Raw genomic sequence first — 20,540 nt, 5'->3', positions numbered from 1 at the left:
CCCTGAGAAAAAGTCTCTGACTGTCCACTCAATGTATGCCTCTTATCATCTTGTACACCCCTGTCAAGTCACCTCTCACCCTCCTTTGCTCCAAAGAGAAAAGACCTAGCTCACTCAACCTATCCTCATAAGACATGCTCTCCAATCCAGGCAGCATCCTGGTAAATCTCCTCTGCGCCCTCTCTAAAGCTTCCACATCCTTCCTATAATGAGGCAACCAGAACTGAACACAATACTCCAAGTGTGGTCTCATCAGAGTTCTATAGAGCTGCAACATCGCCTCGTGGCTCTTGAACTCAATACCCTGACTAATGAAGGCCAACACTCCATACGCCTTCTTAACAACCCTGTCGACCTGCACGGCAACCTTGAGGGATCTATGGAAGTGGACCCCAAGATCCCACTGTTCCTCCACACTGCTGAGTCCTGCCATTAACCTTGTATTCTGCCTTCAAATTCGATCTCCTGAAGTGTATCACTTCACACTTTTCCAGATTGAACTCACATCTGTCACTTCTCAGCCCAGCTCTGCATCCTATTAATGTCCTGTTGTAATCTACAGCAACCTTCTACACTATCCACAACACCACCAACCTTTGTATCATCAGCAAACTTACTAACCCACCCTTCCACATCCTCATCCAAGTCATTGATAAAAATCACAAAGAGCAGGGGTCCTAGAACAGATCCTTGCAGAACACCACTGGTCACTGACTTCTAGGGAGAATACACTACACCTACCACACCCTATGTCTTCTATGGGCAAGCCAGTTCTGAATCCACATAGCCAAGTTTCCCTGGATCCCATGCCTCCTGACTTTCTGAATGAGCCTTCCATGAGGAACTTCATTAAATGCCTTACTAAAATCCATGTACACCACATCCACTGCTCTACCTTCATCAATGTGCTTTGTCACATCATCCAAGAATGCAATCAGGCTCGTGAGGCACGACCTGCCCCTCAAAGCCATGCTGACTGTGCCTAATCAGCCTCTGCTTCTCTAAGTGCCCATAAATCCTTTCTCTAAGAATCTTCTCCAGTAATTTGCCCACCACTGAAGTAAGACTCACTGGTCTGTAATTCCCAGGGTTATCCCTACTCCCTTTCTTAAACAAAGGAACAACATTTGCCACCCTCCAATCATCTGGCACTACTCCTCTGGCCAGTTCATGTGATGTACATCCAGAAGATTTTTGTAAGGTGTTAGGGTCATTGCAAATTTCTGATTTATATGAATGACCTTGTCTTGGGGTGCAACCCACAATTTTTAGATTTACAGATGACATAAAACTAGGTGAACTGCGAAGAGGATGGTGATAGATTTTAGAATGTTATAAACAGGCTGGTGGAATAGGCAGATGCATGGCAGATGACATTTAATGTGAAGAACTGTGAGGGGATTCAACTTGGTTGGAAAAATGAGGAGAGGTAGTAGAGAATAATGGACACTGTTGAGGAGCAAAATTGCCTTGGGGTATGCATGTACAAAACATTGAAAGTGGCACAGCAGTTTTTAAACAGCAATTAAGTCATCCACAGTTCTATTCTTATCAATAGAAGAATAGAGATTAAAAGAAGGGAAGTTATGCTGAACTTCTGTAAAACACTGGTCCAGCCTCAACTGGAGTAATGTATTCACTTCTGATTCCATGTTATAGGAATGATGTGAAGACGTTTGAGAGAGTTCGGAAAAGATTTTAAAGAATGTTCCTGGGATGATGAACTGTAGTTACAAGGATAGTTCAGAATGGTTAGAGTGTTTGCTTTGAAGGTGAGAAAGCTATTGCTAGAAGTATATAAAATTATGGTGTCTGGACAGAGTTGATAGTCAGAATGTTTCCTTGGAGAGGTCATTGACTAGAGGTCACAGTATAAAATGAAGGGAAAGAGAATATGGAAAACACTACCTACAGATGTGGTGGAGTCAGATTTGATTATGGCCGTCAAGAGGGAATTGGATAAATAAATAGTGGAAAAAAGAATTAGAAGGCTACAATGAAAGGACTGGTGGGTGGAACTAATGAGTTGCTCCAGTTGAGAAAGTTGTGGGCATGTTGGGCCAAATGGACAACTGTACTATAACCATTCTATGATTTTTTTTTTTGTATTCCACACTTATAAGAATATATCCCATCGGTTCAGTTTTCTCTTTAATTAGTTATGGAAATTATTTTACTCATAGGGTTCCAGAATTTCATTTGATGCCAAAATTCCTTCGTGTGTGACCAACTGACTTGCCATTTCCAAATGAATAGCTTGGTCCATAATTAGACAGTGGGCTTGAGTATCAGGATCTTGCACTTCTTTGACATTTAAATATATATTGAAAGGTTCAACTGAATTTATCCTTCTGTGTTCTACTAAAAATATACCAAGTTTGAAATATCAAATGAATTTCAAGGAGAATGAACCTAATAGATAGTTCCATGAATTACAAGGTAATGTAAAGATACCTGAAGCTTAAAAGGGTTATGACAATTTTCTTCTATGAATATTTTGCAAAATCCTAAATATAGTAGGAATTAAGAAGCATTTGGAGAGCTTTTTATAATTACTGTTATATCAATTGAAAAAAGTGTTGGCTTTTAATATTTTTTAAAAAAGTATCACTTTCATTTCCTCCATACACTTCAGGAATTCAACCTAGTTTGATTCTGGGGAAAACTGAATGCTATTCACTTGGGGGAAACATTGATATGTTTAAGCATTTGCGGTACAGTTTCTGTATTCCATAGCCTGACAAACTTGTATGCCTATTGTACAGGTTTCCTTAGCTAAAATTGTTACTTGTTCCCTGCATTGCACCATTTGCTTTGAATTGAAAAGCAATTTGATTAAATTGTCCTTGTATTTATCATAAATCATTTGCAAGTACATTTCCTCTTCAAAATGAAGACAAAAGAAACTGTAGATTCTGGAACAGGGTCCTGATGCAGGATCTCAACCTGTAATGTCAACTCAAACCTTTTGCCTCTGCTGATGCTGCTAGACCTGCTGATTTCTTCCAGCATTTTACTGTTTCTTTCTTTTCAATATAATCATTTTTTTCTCCTTATTTTTATCCTGGAGGTTGGACATTAATGTAGATTGGTGAATTTTAACTGAATAAGTATTAAACTTTGCTCAAGAAAACAGGAAATAAGAAATAAGCCATTAGGTGTTCATTTTAGCTGGAAGCAGTACTCCTGGGTCATATTGTCCAATCATATCCTCTCTGTGCAGTTGTGCAGAAACCTACCTCTTAAGAAAAAACAAACATAACAGTGTATGATACATAAAATTAGAATGCTAACACTGAGAATTGTTTTGTTTCCTCTCCCTTTGTATATCTGGCCTACTCTGATTTGGAGACAAAGGAAGGTAATATTCATTGTATTAAATCAAACAGTGTCTCCACAGTTGGAACAGGATGTCTGCATAAACTTGTGGTTTTATAAATATTGTATAATGTGCAAAAGCCAATCAGTGTCATGATATACTTCATGTACTTGTTGGCAACAAATATTGCAACAAAAATGTGGATTTGAAACCCAAACTATGACAGGTGACTAAACTTTGTGTCCTAAATTACTAATGACAATATTGTCACTTCAGGTCAAGAGTTACCAAGGCATTCCAAGTATTCTTGTGTGGCATTTCCTGAGAATTCACTGGGACTGGTTGATCAAGATGACCTGTTAGCAACAGGTAGCGGAGATAAGGTGCTGAATTCAAACACTGCAAATTTACAGACTGTTCCTGGGTTACGAACAGCTGACATGCAGACACCCGTACATACAAGTGAACTCCTATGATATTATTAAAGTCAAAAGTCTGACATGCATACATATGTTTCTTCCTACGAACAGCAGAACTAGTTTCCTCAATCTTTCCATTGTAAATAATTGTTCTTTCTTTGCAGTTTTATGTGCTTTTGATGTCATTCATTACAATACTGTGTAGGTATAGTTGCTTCATATTAAGTGATTTTTGTGTATTTTCTGACTTATGGACAAAATCAACTTAAGGACATCTGTAAAAATGGAACTTGTTCGTGATCTGGGGATGGCCTGTACCTTGGTTTCAGGCTATGTAGGCTAAAGACATGCTTACACATTGTTCTTTGGATTATTCAGATTAAGATTGTCAGGGAGTGAGTCTGAGAAATCCACTGAGGCATTTTTGGGCATCAGAGTGCATGTTGACAATACAACTGAGGAAAATGTTTTGTTAATTAATCATAAATTTGGTTTACATCCAGAAGAGGTGGGAGCACAGCCAAGACCTTTGCTCTTGTCATGCAATGTGTGCAGATACTTTCTATTCTAAACCTAACAAACCTAGTGAGACAGGCTGAGTGAATGGGCAATATCAATGAGGGGAAAAATGTGAAGTTATCCAGTTTGGTAGAAATAACAGTACTTTTTTTAAAAGATGAGAAATTGGGAAATGTTGATGCTCAAGGAGATCTGGGTGTCCATTCACAAGTAATTGAAAGCTAATATGCAGTTGCAGCAAGCAGTTAGGAAGACAAATGATGTGTTGACCTTTATCGTCAGTGGGTTTGGGTACAAGCGTACACGTTTTACTGCAATTATGGGGCCTTAATGAGACCAAACTTGGAGTATTGTATACTGCTTTGGTCTCAATTTTAAAAAAAACGTTATAGAAGGAGTACAGTGAAGATTCATCAGACTGGTTCCTGGGATGGCAGGTCTGTAATATGAGGTGAGATTGATCTATTCTTCACTCTTAGAATGAAGAAATTTCTCAAGTTTTGTGGAGGTGTTAGTCATTGATTTCATTCAAAAAAGAGATTGATAGACTTTTGAAATCAAGAAATAAGAGGAAGAGGGCAGGAAAACGGGTTGTGGTGGCAGATCAGCCATAATCTTGCTGAGTAGTGAGGGTCTGAATGTCCCACTCTTATTTCTTAAGAGGTATATTCTAAAATGAAATTGTTTTATGAACACAGACTTTTGAGTATAAAATGCTAAGCTTACACAACTCATTGAAGAGGTGCTAAGGAACAGCTCTCTTTTTGGAACAGAAGGTTGTGGTGAGATCTGATCAAGGTTAGAACTAGATTTTAATTAGCTGTATGTCCTATGAAACAGTGACAATGCTAATTTGATGTATGGGCATTCTCTCTTTAAGTTGTGGGCGAGTAGTACAGTGTCAAAATTTAATCTGCTCTTCAATGTATAAGAATTACAGGCTAGTGACAGTTTATTGCTATTGGGACTACTTTGGGTGTTGATTATCACGACTTTGTTGTTTGACTAGTTGTAATTATTGCCGAAGGGTATATTTTAGAGAGATATTGGTGAAGCAAAATTTCCAAGTTGAATGAATCTGCTAAGTGAGAAGCTTGTAAAAATGAATGATGCTTACCTGGCATCATTCTGTCAGTCATCACAGAAGCCAATCTCTCAGGACGGTGATCACAGAGGCCAGTCTATCTGGGCTGATTCGTGGGTGATATCTGTGGATGTGCACGTTGAAGAAGGAAGACAAGGGGGACTCTTCGTGATCAAGTGGCTGCCTGATGAGAACTTAATCTGCTGACGTAGAGGTGGATCCTAATGCTGATTGGGAAACCGATCTACACCACTTTCCAGAAACAAACTTACGATAACCACCCAGCTCCCAGGATGGCTGCAGCGATGAATGCCTCAGGAGGAGGAGGACAAGGGATTCACCACACTGTCAGTGTGACAGTGAAGGATCTCAGCGAGGGGAACCCCTTCACCCAGAACTCCTTCATCAAGAAGGTCCTGCTGGAGTGCTGTAAGTTTGAGGCGAAGGATATCTACTGCCTCCAGGACTTCCCAGGTAACTGGTACTTTGTTTCCTTCAAGCACTCAGTGGGTCGGCAGAAGATGCTACGGGAGTTTCAGGAGAAAGGGAATGAAGCTCCAGGGTTGCTGTTATGGGTGCAAATACTCTTCACCCTCCCCACCCAGATGTAGCATATGATAACAGTGCACATGTTTTGTCTGGCTCGTTTTGTCAAGGGAGCAGGAAGCTGTGTGGACATCAAGGACCTGTTTGAGATCTGGGTCAGCAAGTGCCAGGTGAAGGTCACGCTGAGTGTGGATGATAAGGGAGCTATCATCCACCCACCCTTAGTGTTCACCATTGGAGGGAACTGGTGGTACGTGGTGTATGCAGCACAACCCAGAATGTGTTGCATCTGCAACAAACCCAGACGTGCCCAATGCAGTGCATTCATCTGCAAGAACTGCAAGCAGGAAGGCCCACCAGACCAAGGACCTGCAGAGAAAGCAAATGTTGCAGCTGGTGCCGGGAGGTAGGCCATCTCTACAAGGCCTGCCCAAAACGTGCCTGTTCCTATGCACAGGCAATGAGAGAGGGAGCTGGCACCAACAACAACTCCCCGAGGAACGCCAACTCACCCCCTACTAGAGCAGAGGTTCCAACAGAGGACGAGACCAGGAGAAATGAGGAAAGCCCAACTTCCTTGAGCTCCCAAACCCTAGCCACAAGCTCCCAGCCCCCTCCCCAAGAGGTGGAGTCATTAGAAGAGGCAGTGGTGGAAGGACAAGAAGGGGAATGGCAGGTGGTGAAGAAGGCACCACCCAAGAGACAATGGGCCACTAAGAATAAGAGTACTGGGAAGGAAAGAGTTGTGTATCAGACAGATGCCAGCAACCTCTCCTCACTGGAGTATGAAGCAAATACAGGAAGCTGACGATGTTGGCAGAGGAAACGTCAAAATGGAGGGGGCAAAGAGGAGGAGGAGGAGGAGCCTACAGAGGTACATAAGCGAGGGAAGAAATGAGCCTGTTGCTCCCCAGCTCCAGGAGACTGGAAGCAGTGCAGAGGCCTTTGGTCCCCAGCTCCGGGAGATGGAGGGTACAGAATATTCAGAAGCCAGAACAGGAATGCAGACTGACCTCCCCCCAGTGACACCACCAGGGTCACCACAAGGGACCCCACTCCTTGGAGGAGGCCACTCCCAGAGCCTGAGCCCAAAAACAGTGCTACAGTTCATGAAAGCTGTGGGCATGAGAGCTTGGGCTGACTGACAATAGACTGTGTATTTGTGAACCCTAAAACAATAGACTGTGTATTTGTGAACCCTAAACTCCAAATAACCATGGAGATTAAATTGGCATCACTAAACGTGCACAGTGTGAAGAGTACTGTGTGATGTGTTAATGCCTTGCAATACCTTGCTAATGTCAAAGCGGATGTGACTTTCTACAAGAGTGTGGACTGCCGCACCTCCGCAACTATCGGAGGTGGTTCCATTGGATTGTCTGTATGATTGGGGTGGGGGGGGGCAATGATTGTCGTGCTTCTGGCCTGGGTATCCAGCTGTGGGGAGGCAACTTCTCGGTCATTGAGGTGTTTGGTGGTTGTCTCCTCGTGGCAGACATAATGTGCTGTAACGCTCCGCTCTGACTGATCAACATACATGCCTCACCCTTGCTGAGTGAGCAGCTGGTTTTCTCCAGCAGTTCCTACTGCTGTTGGTGACATCCCAGCTGGTCTTTCTGGCTGGTGACTTCAACTGCATCATCGATGCAGCTGGACGATCCAGCAGTGCTGACAGCAGACTGGACAGCAGCTCCAGGCTCCTGATGGAAATTGTAAAAAGTGCAAAGTTGTGCCATGCCTTCAGCGGCCCTGTGGGTGGAGCACAGCCACAACAAAGTCGGTGGAGACTGGACGGCTCAGAAGGGCCCGGATAGACTCCCTCTTCGTGTTGAAGGCAGTCACAGTCAGATCCACCAAAGTCACACTGGTGTTCTCTGACCACTGCTTCCTTTGGGCTTCCTGTAACCTACAGGAGGACCAAAAGGCAGGCAGGGAGACATTGAAGTTGAACATCAAGCTGCTGACAGTAGAGAACATCAAGGAACCAAAGAGGGACTACACAGGTTGGAGAACAATGGGTACCCCTCTTTGACTCTCTGATTCACTGGTGGGAAGCAAACAAAGAGAACATCAAGAGATTCTTTATCCTCAAAGGTGTATGGAAAGCAAGACAGAGTCAGAGGGAATTGTGTCAATTCCAGACAGACTTGCAGCAACTTCTTCTGCAGTCGAGGGGGGTAGATGTGAGAGAGGAACTCCAAGAGCTGAAGAGCTGGCAGGCTGCGCTCTTTGCCTCTGAATCCTCCAAGGTCATCATCACTTCGTGAAGCAAGATGAGATGTGCTCATGCTTCTTCTTCCAAAAGGTTCACGGAGAGCTCTGTGAAAATCAGTAAAAATCTGGGAAACATTGGAAAAAAAATGAAGGGGATACTAAACTAAAAATATATGTTGTAAGCCAGTGGACTTTTAAGCAAAATGATAGGAATGGCTGTCTCCTGTAACGTGTAATTCTTTTATCATTTGAGAACTCCATGATACTTCATTAGTTCAGGGTTAGAGCCGGAAACAGAGTGTAGTTTTGTGGCTGTGTCACTCTGTAGTTATAAAGTGTTCAGGAGGGCACTAAGTGGGTGGATATCCAGCTGAGTGGGAAAGACATGCAATGCAGGAAACCTATAGGACTTTGGAACTCCGAAATCAGTTTTCATTGGAGTCAAGAGCCTGTTTATGGCCAGGTAGGACAAAGAATTCATAGCGGGTTGGGGGGTGGGGGCCACCAAAGGTGAGGAGGACATTGGGGATGTGATATTTTGGAAGTTTGACAGCTGCTAACCTGAGCCCACAGGGTAAAGGACATTTTGAGGGGTGCAGAATGTTTTGAGCTCAGATAGGAGAAGCCAGAAATTGTTCTCCATGTTGGAATCAAAGGAAGTAAATTGATTGAGGCCTTGCATTTGACAATTGTAAGGGATTCTTTAATTTTCACGTGGATTTGGAAATAACAGTACAACTCAGATCAGAAGGCTGGTGTATTTCTTTGTACATTTTCAAAAGTATTTCTGGAGTAGTATATTTTAAAGCCAACTGGAGGGCAGGCCCTACTATAATTAGTAATGAGTAATAACCTAGTGGCAAGGGAACATTTATCTAACAGTGATAATGTGATCAAATTTATTATTTGAAAGGAAGAAACTTCATATAGTTACGAAGATTCCAAGTTTTAGTTGAAGTAATGTTAAATATGGCCAGAAAGACTGGAGACATCCACAACTTTATTGGGTAAAAATCCAGGTGAACAATAGCAAGCATTCATAAACAAATGTAGCTTCATGAAGGGCTCATAGGGAAGAAAGATGAGTTGGCATATAAATCAGTAATAATCTTCAAACAGGTTATTATTATTATTATTATTATTATTATTGTCTTGCATATGGATGACATTTTTTTAGACTTTTGGAGGGGTTTTTATGTCAATGATACCTCCATCATACTTTCATCAAGGGCAGAATGTGATGATGTGGTCCCTTGTTTGATACAAGTTACTGTATTCACAGAATGAGGAAGGTTTGATCTTCTACTTGTGCTTTACATGTGGCCCATGTTCTATTCTCATCCTTCTTAAAACTGCCTGCACCTTTCAAGGCTAGTGAAACCCAGAGAGCCTTGCCATTGTCTTGAATGAGTTCCTTGATTAATGCCTCCCTTAACTTCCATATGCTGCAGCATCTCATTAGATGTGAGGAAGAAGGAGATTAAACAGTATTGGGAGCTATTGAGTTGGTGCGTAATATTGTGTCTACGTTCGTGGTGAGTGGGTTGTCAGAGTATATCTGTGTGGACTTGTAGTGTGTGTGTACATACACATATGCTAAGTCTGCAGCAGAGCCTGGGTCTCCAAGTATCTTGGATATCCTTGCCACTGGACCAACACTTCACTCTGTTAAGACTGCATAGTAGCTGTCCCACATTAATAGAAGTTGCACATCGGCACCTTCCTCCTAGGTGAAAGCAGGTCATCTTCAAATCTCAATGATTGCCAAAGAAACAGAGTATAATTGTAAAAAGGGAACAAACTTACTGATGAAAAGGATTGTTTGAATGTAGGTCATGCATCTTGTAACACCAAAGAAGTGGCCATTTGGCCCTTTGGGACGATGTTGGTTGTGAGTGGAGCAATCCCATTAGTCCCATTCCCCCTTTATTTTTCTATCCCCTACAAATTATTCTATCTCAAACATGTCCATCAACTTTGATTCTTTTTGCTATTAACCTAATCTAAGGGATAATTTACAGTCACCAATTAACCTACTAATCTGATTAGAATTTTATTTCTAAACTGCCAACCAAAATAAACATCTAATAAATTCACATCCCAACAACTCTTACCATTCTCACTGTATCCAAGGAAAAGCAGGATCACAGAATAATACTGTTTGAACAATTATTCAAGTGGTAGTCACAGGTATCTCTAACATGGTTAAAAGATAAAGTATCTAATAATTTTTTAATTGGACTTTCTGCAAAGAACCTTTGTGGGCTAAGAATGGATTTTTGCCTTGAATGGTTAGCCATCTCCCTATCCCACTTACAGTGACAATCTAAATTGGGATGATTGTCATTGGAATGATTATTGTTCATTGCATTGTCTGTGGCTTCCCTTTCTTAGATTGTTTTATCCTGAGATCTGATACTGGCTGTATGATATTTTCCGTTACAAATCTCTCGGGGATATCTGATTTTACCATCTTTGTCTTGGCTCTTCAAACAAATTATTCCAGCCATAATTTATATGTTTAATTTTGGAAGGGTTATGTGTTGACTTGCCTCTGCCTTTGCTTGCACTGATGCAGACCTAGTCACCGAGAAATTTTGTTAACAAATGTTTTTTTCTTGCTCCTTTCCCATTTCCAGAGAACACTTAACTTTGCTAAAACTGTATTAATTAGTAACTCTGTTATGTTTTAGCATGTTTCAGCCCATTTTTGAAGTTGTCCATTTGCAGAAGCTATTGCTTCAAATCATGCTGGTTGTTTTCACATCTTTGGTTCAAAACAAACGTTTGAGCTATTTCTTTCTGGCCAGGTAATATTTTGAAAGAAACAGCTGGTCTATTATAAGGAAAAAATGATTATTCACTTGAAGAAATTATAGTGCATTTCTAGAGTGCAGTTAACAATGTTTTAAACCCCTTTTATTCAGTCTTTACCCATGTCTATGCCAATGGGAACTTAATGTATACTGTGAACAATTTTGGTTGCTTTATTTATTTGGAGGCAATTGAGGGACGATTTACCAGGATAATCTTGGGGATGTCGGGATTGCCCTGTGAGGAAAGTTTAAACAGATTGGTATTTTGCTCATTGGAGTCTCAAAGAATGAGAGGTGATCTTTTCACATGTAAAACATTTTTAGAGGGCTAATAGATGAATGTTGAGGAATCCAGAACTGGAAGGAATGGTCTTGGAATAAGGACCCCAGAATTAAGCGGTCACCTACTTAAGACTGAGATGTGTAAGTATTTCTTTTCTCAGAGTATTATAAGTCTTGCAAAAAGAGCTGTAAATCAGGATCCTTTTGTGTATTTGAGACTGAAATGGGTAGATTTCTAATCAGTAAGGGAATCAAGGTAAATGATTTAACAGCTCATTAACTATTTAAGAAAATGCTCTGTTGTAAATGATAGGGACCTTGTAAATGAAAAGGACCAGGTTCAATATATAGATCAACTTCTTAAAACAAGAAAAAAATCTAATCACTAAAATTTAACTTGGCATATGTTAGTCCTAATTCTTTTTTACAGTAATGATCAATTAAAATCTGACACTGAGCCACATGAAACATTAGGATTAGTGGCCAAGTGCTTGTTCAAATGATAGGATTTAAACAATGCCCTAAAAGAGAAAGATAGAGGTTTAGGGACGGAATTCCAGAGTCTAGGGCTTAAATACTTGAATATTTAGTGTCCAAAGGTGGGACGAATATATTTAGGATCTATTAAAGAGATTATCAAGATAAGAAGAAGTAAACCACTGGGAGCAATTGAAGATTGGGATGACATTTTTAAATCAGAAGTATTGATACATAAGTGGAACCTCATGCTTGTCAGAAATGAGAAAAAACAGTAATGGGTTGGGATTCAGTTAACAAATGTTTGAATGAGCTTCAATGGAAGTTGGGTATCTGGGCAGGAAAATGTTGAGCTATTTGAATCTGGAGACAAGGACAACTCTCGCAAGGCATCAGGCCCCGACGGTGTACCTGGCAGGGTACTGAAAATCTGTGCTGACCAACTGGCTGGAGTGTTCAAGGACATCTTCAACCTCTCACTGCTGCAGTCAGAGGTTCCCACCTGCTTTAAAAGGGCATCAATCGTACCAGTGCCCAAGAAGAGCAGGGTGAGCTGCCTCAATGACTGTTGCCCAGAAGCATTCACATCTACTGTGAGGAAGTGCTATGAGAGGTTGGTCAAGGCTAGAATTAACTCTTGCCTGAGCAAGGACCTGGACCCGCTGTAATTTGCCTACTGTCACAACAGGTCTGCAGCGAACGCAATCTCACTGGCTTTCACTCTGCATTCGAGCACCTAGATAACACCAATACTTACATCAGGCTGCTGTTTATTGATTACAGCTCGGCATTCAACACCATCATCCCCTCAGTATTAATCAACAAACTTCAAAACCTGGGCCTCTGTACCTCCCTCTGCAACTGGATCTTCGACTTCCTTATCTGGAGACCACAAGATCAATAGTAACATCTCCTCCACACTGACAATCAACACAGGTGCACCTCAAGGATGCGCTTAGACCACTGTTCTACTCTCTCTACACTCATGACTGTGTGGCCAGGCACAGCTCAAATGCCATCTATAAATTAGCTGATGACACCACTGTTGTTGGCAGAATCTCAAATGGCGATGAGGAGGTGTACAGGAGTGAGATAGATCGGCTGGTTGTGTGGTGTTGCAACAACAACCTTGCACTCAACATCAGCAAGACCAAGGAATTGATTGTGGACTTCAGGAAGGGGAAGTCGTGCGAACACACACCAGTCTTCATTGTGCGGTCAGCGATGGAAAGGGTGAGCAGCTTCAAGTTCCTGGGTGTCAACATCTCAGAGGATCTATCTTGGGCCCAACACATTGATGCAATCACGAAGGAGGCACGCCAGTGACTCCATTAGGAGTTTGAGGAGATTTGGTATGTCATCAAAGACTTGCAAATTTCTGCAGATGTATAGTGCAGAGCATTCTGACTGCTTGCATCACTGCCTGGTGTGGAGGCTCCAATGTGCAGGATCAAAAGAGGCTGCAGAGGGTTGTAGACTCAGCCAGTTCCATCATGGGCACAGCCCTCCCCACCATCAAGGACATTTTCAAGAGGTGGTGCCTCAAGAAGGTGGCATCCATCGTTAAGGACCCTCACCACCTGGGACATGTCTCTTCATGTTACTAACATTGGGGAGGAGGTACAGAAGCCTGAAGACCCACACTCAACATTTCAGGAACAGCTTCTTCCCCTCCGCTATCCGATTTCTGAACGGTCCATGGAACCCATGAATACTAACTCATTATTCCTCTTTTGCACTATTTATTTTTGTAATTAATAGTAATTTTTATGTATTTGTCTTGCACTGTACTGCTGCTACAAAACAACAAATTTCATGACACATGTCAGTGATAATAAACCTGATTCTGATTGTTTAAGCAGATCAAGATATAAGCCACCAGGTATACACAATAGCACTATATTTTTATAATAGTGCTCTATGCACCAACATTGGACAGGATCGAGCATGCCACCAATGCTTGCCCTCTCGATACTTATCATGTAATCCACATCGTATTTTTAAGGCCCAGTGGGAGCGATTGAGCTGGTAGCCTGGGGGCTAAGGCCACTTCAATGCAGAGTGGGCCACAAGTGGCCAGCATATGGGGAGAGAGTGGTAATATGGTATTGAGATATCAGCCATGTTTGTATTGAACGGTGGAGCAGACTTGATATGCTGAATAGCATACTCCTCCCATTGTTCCGTGTTTCATAGCGAACAATAGGAGAAGTATGCCCTTTGTTGAGAATTTTTTGAACTTGTATTCTGATAAATGTAAATCAGTGGATACTTGAGCAAATTTCCCATTTAGACTGTTTTAGGTATCTTCTCTTCCCACCACTTTCTCTTAATTAGAGGTAAATAATGTATTAGAAGTAACACTGCTATCGGTAATGGTAGTCAAAGTATTAACATTATATGTGAGGATTTACATGATGATACTTCGGCTACCATTGCCAGTGGTGGTTTTAATTCCCTCCAATTAAATGACATTGGGGATTTTCATGTTTGTTCTTCTACAAGTGCTACAGGAATAGTTTGGTAGAGGGCAAGTTCAGATGGCATGCTTGATCCTGTGCAGTTTTGGTGCACAGAGTACCGTTATAAAAATATGGTGCTATTTATATATCTTGATATATTTGGTTATTGAATGGAATCAAGCTGACTAAAGTGGGCAGTTCTCTGGCAAACTACTGGCTCTCAGTTTTTTGGATGTCAGCAACGTTCTGGGCTTCTGCACATGTATGGCAAAATGCAGAAATCTGAGACAAGAGTGGTGTCTGACCTTGTGCTTCCTTGCTGGGTTAACTGTTAACTCCAGTGGTGGAGCACTGATGTGCTGAGAAAGGCTGGATGGACTTCGCATCTGGCCCAGCTTTACACTAGGAATAGTAACTGTATGAACACCAACCCTGTAGAGTGTTTGTGTTATTTTTTTAAATTGTTTAATAGTCATTTAAGTTGCTACTTGTTATGTTTTTAATTATTTAAATCTATCTAAATAGTTTTTTAATGTCTTTAATGATCAGACATTTCCAAACAATTCAAAGGCCTCTGGCAGTAGTGAAGGGTATAATTCCCTGTGCCTAGTTGCTGCCTGGAGGACGCTCTACATTTCAGGACAATCTTTGGCCATCTTCATCCAGATAAAGTAAATCTGGATGAGCAGTCGAGTGAAGTGGTGGGCCAGGTTTAGTATAATATGATGCACTATCTTTTAAAATGTTGATATTTTAATCACTGTTTTTGCAGCTTTTTCATTTATTTGAATAATATTATTGTTGCCTTCATTTTTGTTCAACAGCTATATTGGCATGTTATAGTAAATCTTAATGTATTTTGTAGTTGTGATCTAAGTTAATTCTCTACTATGGAATTATTTCCTGTGTTAAACATTATTCCTTTAATGTTTATGTACTAATTGTTATTTATCATTCTGCCTACTAGGATATAACTTATTTTTGTTTAACAGGCTCCTTAAGAGCAGGTGCAAGAGGGTTTTCTACATCTGATGAAAAACTTATTTCATGGTTTGTGGGCTCTTAGTTTTTATTTTTGGAATTGGGAGTTTGCATGTTGTTGTAATTGGAACAATGACTTAAGTTTTCGTTAGCCAAATCCAGTATTTTTTCTGAAAGACTGAGGTTTCACATGGTTATTTTTTGAAGTTATTTATTGAAACCAATCTACTGTTCTTTTCATACCTCTATTTTATATCCTACCATGATTCTAAAGATAAACAAATGCAGTAAAACTCTAATAATCCATTATATGACCATTTTGAAATCCCGATGGTTTATCATCTGGCTCGCCAGCTAGTGTTTCCCTGTCCACTTGCCAGGGTTCCAGGTCCTGTGTTCCCTTTTCACTCACTTGGGCCCTGATTCCCATGCTCCCTTTCCAATATTATCCAATAATCCTGAAAATCTGGTCTGGTACCACCAATGTCCCAAAGGTGCAGGATTACTGGAGATTTTTACTTTAAAAGTATTTTGTTTCATCATCCTTCACAATGCTATCTTAACTTTGATTCAGGGCTTTTTATTTTCTTAAGCATATTTTGATAAATTTAGTAGTATTTTCTACAATTATCTTTCCTGTTGGTTTCCATTCACTTTCATTGCTTCTCCATACACAGCAATTGTCTGACTCCCAGTTGGTTTCTAGGAAATCCCTATTAATGTAGACAACATATGCAACATTTGCCCTGCTGCTGATTTAATTTCCCTATTCCTCTTAAATTTCCTTCTGGTAGGGCTCCTAGCTTATTGGATCTACCTATCTGCCTACCAATTGCATAGTGTAAATATTCTCATTTTTACTGCCTTTCCTTTTAAAAAGGCACAGTCATAAAAAATATGGGAAACAAACCTGCAGAATCTCCTCAGATTTTTTTAAACTTCTAGATGAATGCAACATTGAAAAGAGTACATTTGTTGCCTATCACTGCTTATCCTAGAAGTGCAGATGGATCTTCTAATTTCATCTTGGTATTTATACTAAGAGGCTTTCTGGGCCTTGTTAGCATAATGTGGGCTAGGGTCACATGGAGGCCAAATTGCATAACTCGAGCTTCCCCTCTCTTAATGAGATTGAACTATTTAAATTTCAAAGACGGTTGGTTGGTTTCCAGAACAATTCTAATCCAAGCTCATAAATTGGTAGATTTAATGAATTAATGTTCAATTTCCTTTTGGCTTTTAACATTCAGCAGATTATTTCAATAAATAATTATGAGAAATGCTTTGAAATACATTAATAGTACAATGTAAATAGAAGTTCCTTTTTTGTAATAGTCCATTCTTAATCGGTGGACATGATAAATATATAAAATAACTGTCACCAAACTATGCATTAGTAATGCACTGTTTGCCTCAAATTCTCTAAAGGTACAAAGGACGGAACACTAATCCCATAATAGTTCAGAAAAATCCCAAGAAAATTATAGAAGTAAATGAGCATTTAAAGGAAGGATCTAAACACTTCAATCTGGTGTTCAAGTCAGCACCAGCAATTATAGTGGTTCATCGCTCCACAGGCAAGTCATAGCTTTAAAAAAGCAGTTCTCATACCAACCGTTCATGTGGATTTTGCTGTTAAGAGCAGATCAGATCGGATCAGCAGAGAATGTCTCACAAAATGTCATTTGTAGAACCCATTTCAAAGTTGCCACTGGCCTTGCTTGGGATTCTTAATAATAAATTTTTCTCATTTGAAGTTAAAGGGGGACTTGCAATTACACACCACCTTTCACGTCCTTTAAAAGTAAATTGTTTTGATTCAGATTAATGAAATATTTCTAAAATGTAATTACTGTCATAATGTAGCCTACAATTGCTTCCAAAATAGCAATTGGTGGGTTTCAGATAAATCAAAAATGAACCTTGCAACTATCAACTACTTTTTTAAAAAAAACTTCAATCAGTCTATTAACAACTTCAGACGTGTAGGGAAAGATCTCAGGGAGGTTTTATAGAAGAGAAGTTGTATGCAGCTTAAAACTGAAGGATGAATGTGAATAACACAAAGGATAAAAAATTTTGAAAACATTTCTCAAATCTTAATTCAATAACACTTTGTTGAAATGTTAGTGGACAAAGAAGAGAAGACAGCTTTCAATGCAACCACTTCTTGCAACAACACTGACTTCAACAATCATTGGCACTGCTTAATGCATATTATATTTGGTAGTAGCTGCAGATATCTTCCAGCAGATGGCACAGTTCTATATTTGTTTCTCTGCTGACCATGATCCTAAGGAAGCTGTTTCTTAAAATTTATTAACATTTCCTTATACCAGAGCCTTCAAAAATTAATGGTGTGATCTTGATGGGAAAGGGAAGGGTAATTACACTACTTTGCTCTTGCCATGCTGCCTACTACAGGAAGCAATCTATAAGTATCATAAAGATACTATCACTTGTCTTGGCTTCCTTTAAGAAGTAATACTCTGCCTAATTGTTATAAATTAATTCACCTCTGTCCGCAGGTATAAATATGCTGATAAATTTGAGTGGCATAATGCATCTTATGCAGACCCACATGCATAGCAAACTTTTTTTTGACATGATTGATAAGAAGATTGCCACTGGGAAATCCATTGATGCTATTATTGCAAAAGAAAAGAATAATTTTAATCTCTTGGTCCAAAGATTCCTGAGTAATCTGGTAGTGTAAATGGGCAGGCACGGTAGTGTAATGGTTAGCGTAACGCTTTACAGCGCCAGCAACCCGGGTTCAAATCCGGCCACTGTCTGTAAGGAGTTTGTACGTTCTCTCCATGTGTCTGCGTGGGTTTCCTCCGGGTACTCTGATGTCCTCCCACATTCCAAAAAGACCTATGTGTTAGGAAGTTGTGGGTATGCTATGTTGGCGCCAGAAACATTGCGACACTTGTGGGCTGCCCCCAGAACACTACGCAAAAGGATGTATTTCACTGTGTGTTTCGATGTAAACGTGACTAATAAAGATATCTTAATTAAATGTCAAGAGGGAAGAAAAATAAGCTCAAAGTTTTTTTTAGAAATGGCTAAATATCCTCACTTTTATATTGCTATGTAATTTCTTCGACCACCATTAATGGTTTTGCGCTGCATAAAATCTTAAAAATGGTTAGTGTATCTTAGAAAATGTGAACTTGAAAGTAACATTCTTTAGTTCTGATTGCTTTTATTCTTGTATATGTTACGGACTCAGTGAAAGTCCCTTTAAGATAGAGAGTGTGTGTGTATGTGTGTGTGGGGAGTGCTTACGTTAATAGAAGATAAAGGACGTAATGACGTGGAAGAAGAAGAAGAAGAAGAGGAGAGAGAGAAGGGAGAGAGACACCAGCCTGCTAGTTTTCTCTATCGATGGATGAGAAACAATAACTGTGTCTGCCACAGAAATCCATGTATGGAAGTTGGAAGTAATCCGGTGGAGTTCACTTTGTTGCTGACCTGTAGAAGGAAACAGGTATTTGTGTGTGGACGACCACGATTCGGATGCTTTTCGGGGTGAGGCAGTCACTACTGAGTAAACACTGAAGTGTCGTTTGGGTTCCATCGTGGAACATTTGGATTTCGTATTTACTCTCTCTATGTTTCTCTACATCTACGTCTTATCTTAAGACAACGGTGGTTGTTGAAGAAGCCCTTGCTCATGTTTCACCTTATGACTTGCGGAACTGAACTTTAAGAACCATTCCGGAACTTGGAGTTTGGGACTTTGTCACACACACACACGAAGAGTTTAGTTTTGGGGTTAATGTTCAAGGTTTAACATTTTTGAATTCTAACATACTAACATTTTTACTTTTATTTTTCATATTATCATAAGTAGTGATTAATAAAATAGTTTTTAACACTGAATCATACTCAGTGTGTTTCTTTTGTTGCTGGTTTGTGACATATATATATAATAGGTATTCATATTAGAGGACTATTAGTATCAATAAAATGTTACACATTTCAACTGTTTCAGAGCACTTTATGATTATTTTAAAGTTCAGTGACTAGTATGTAACAAAATCCTTTTTAAAAAAAAATCAATAACTGCTATTAATTTGTGTCAAGGTTATTTGTACCATGCATGAGAACAATAAGACAGGATCTTGGTTGATTGGCTAATCAGAAAGATAGCACCTGTATCAGAGAGAATCTAATTTGTTGGTTGGTGGAAGAACTGCTGTTTTAAACGGTGATGACATATTCTACCTGTATGTTTTGTCGAACTAGACACTATTATTTGATCCACTGAAAGTGGGTATAAATGTAACTTTGCTGCAGAACTACACTTGACTGTCAGCCTAGCACAGGGTTTAAATCCACAATTAGATATGAGAGTGAAACTCAGCGACAGACTCTTTACAGTTGGGCACAGTGGCGCAGCTGGTAGAGCAGCTGTCTCACAGTGCTAGAGACTCGAGTTCAATCCTAATCTTTGTATGGATTTTGCATGTTCTCCTTCTGACCTCATAGGAAGAAAACCTGGGTTGGGGGAATCAAGAACTTGAGGGCATAGGTTTAAGGTGAGGGGGGAAAGAGTTAATAGGAACTTGAGGGGCAACTTTTTTACACAAAGGGTGGTGTGTGTGTGCAATGAGCTGCTGGAGGAAGTGGTTGAAGCAGGTACAATAACAACTTCTAAAAGACAGTTGGACAGGTACGTGGATTGGAAAAGTTTAGAAGGTTATGGGCCAAACACTGGCAAATTGGACAAGCTTGGATGGGCATCTTGGTCGGCATGGACCAGTTGGGCCGAAGGGCCTGTTTCTGTGCTGTATGACTTAAGTTTGTATAATTGTGAAGTGTGTGTACAATCAAAAGAAATATAAAGTAGGGAGTGGACTCATAAATTCTGTTTTAAATTAAGACTATTAAAAGTAAAGTGAAAATCATCTCAAGTAAAATTAATAGAAGTATGGTCATTGCATCATTTGTTGTGACCCAGGCTGTTTTTAAATAGAGAAGCATATTGAGGTTTAAGTTTTATAAACATCACGTGAAAAGGAATCTCAACTAACCACGGTGCTAATAAAAATGAAAATATTTAAGGTGCTGCTTAAAACAATAGGTATTAATTTTCACATAGATTTTTTTGTAATTGCATTCATGCTTACTCACACAGATTTTTTTGTAATTGCATTCATGCTTACTGAAAATAATTTAAATTTTAATGCAGTTATCAGTACATTGTTAACCATTTTGGTACCCACAGGAAGTTGAGATCGGGAACTATTCAGATCAAATGGTATTAGGGGCATTAATTGAATTAGACCAAAAAAAGTGAGAGGATGGAATGGGTGAAGAAGGATGAGGCTGGGGGAGGTATTGGGGGTAAAAATGTGTACATGATAAAGATGTTCATTTGGGTTAGATGTGTACTAAATCTGCTCTGTGGGA

At 40.0% G+C, this 20,540-nt stretch overlaps 1 protein-coding gene across 2 annotated transcripts in view; it reads left to right on the top strand.

Moving 5' to 3' along the window:
- kiaa0586 (KIAA0586 ortholog) overlaps window positions 1-20,540 on the top strand; it is a 379,886-nt gene that overhangs the window by 54,645 nt on the left and 304,701 nt on the right. The gene's annotated exons all lie outside the window — the stretch shown is intronic.

This window comes from Pristis pectinata, chromosome 1 (assembly GCF_009764475.1).
Source record: "Pristis pectinata isolate sPriPec2 chromosome 1, sPriPec2.1.pri, whole genome shotgun sequence".
In the NCBI taxonomy this organism is placed as follows: Eukaryota; Metazoa; Chordata; class Chondrichthyes; order Rhinopristiformes; family Pristidae; genus Pristis; species Pristis pectinata.
This window is presented reverse-complemented; position numbering and strand designations above follow the sequence as displayed.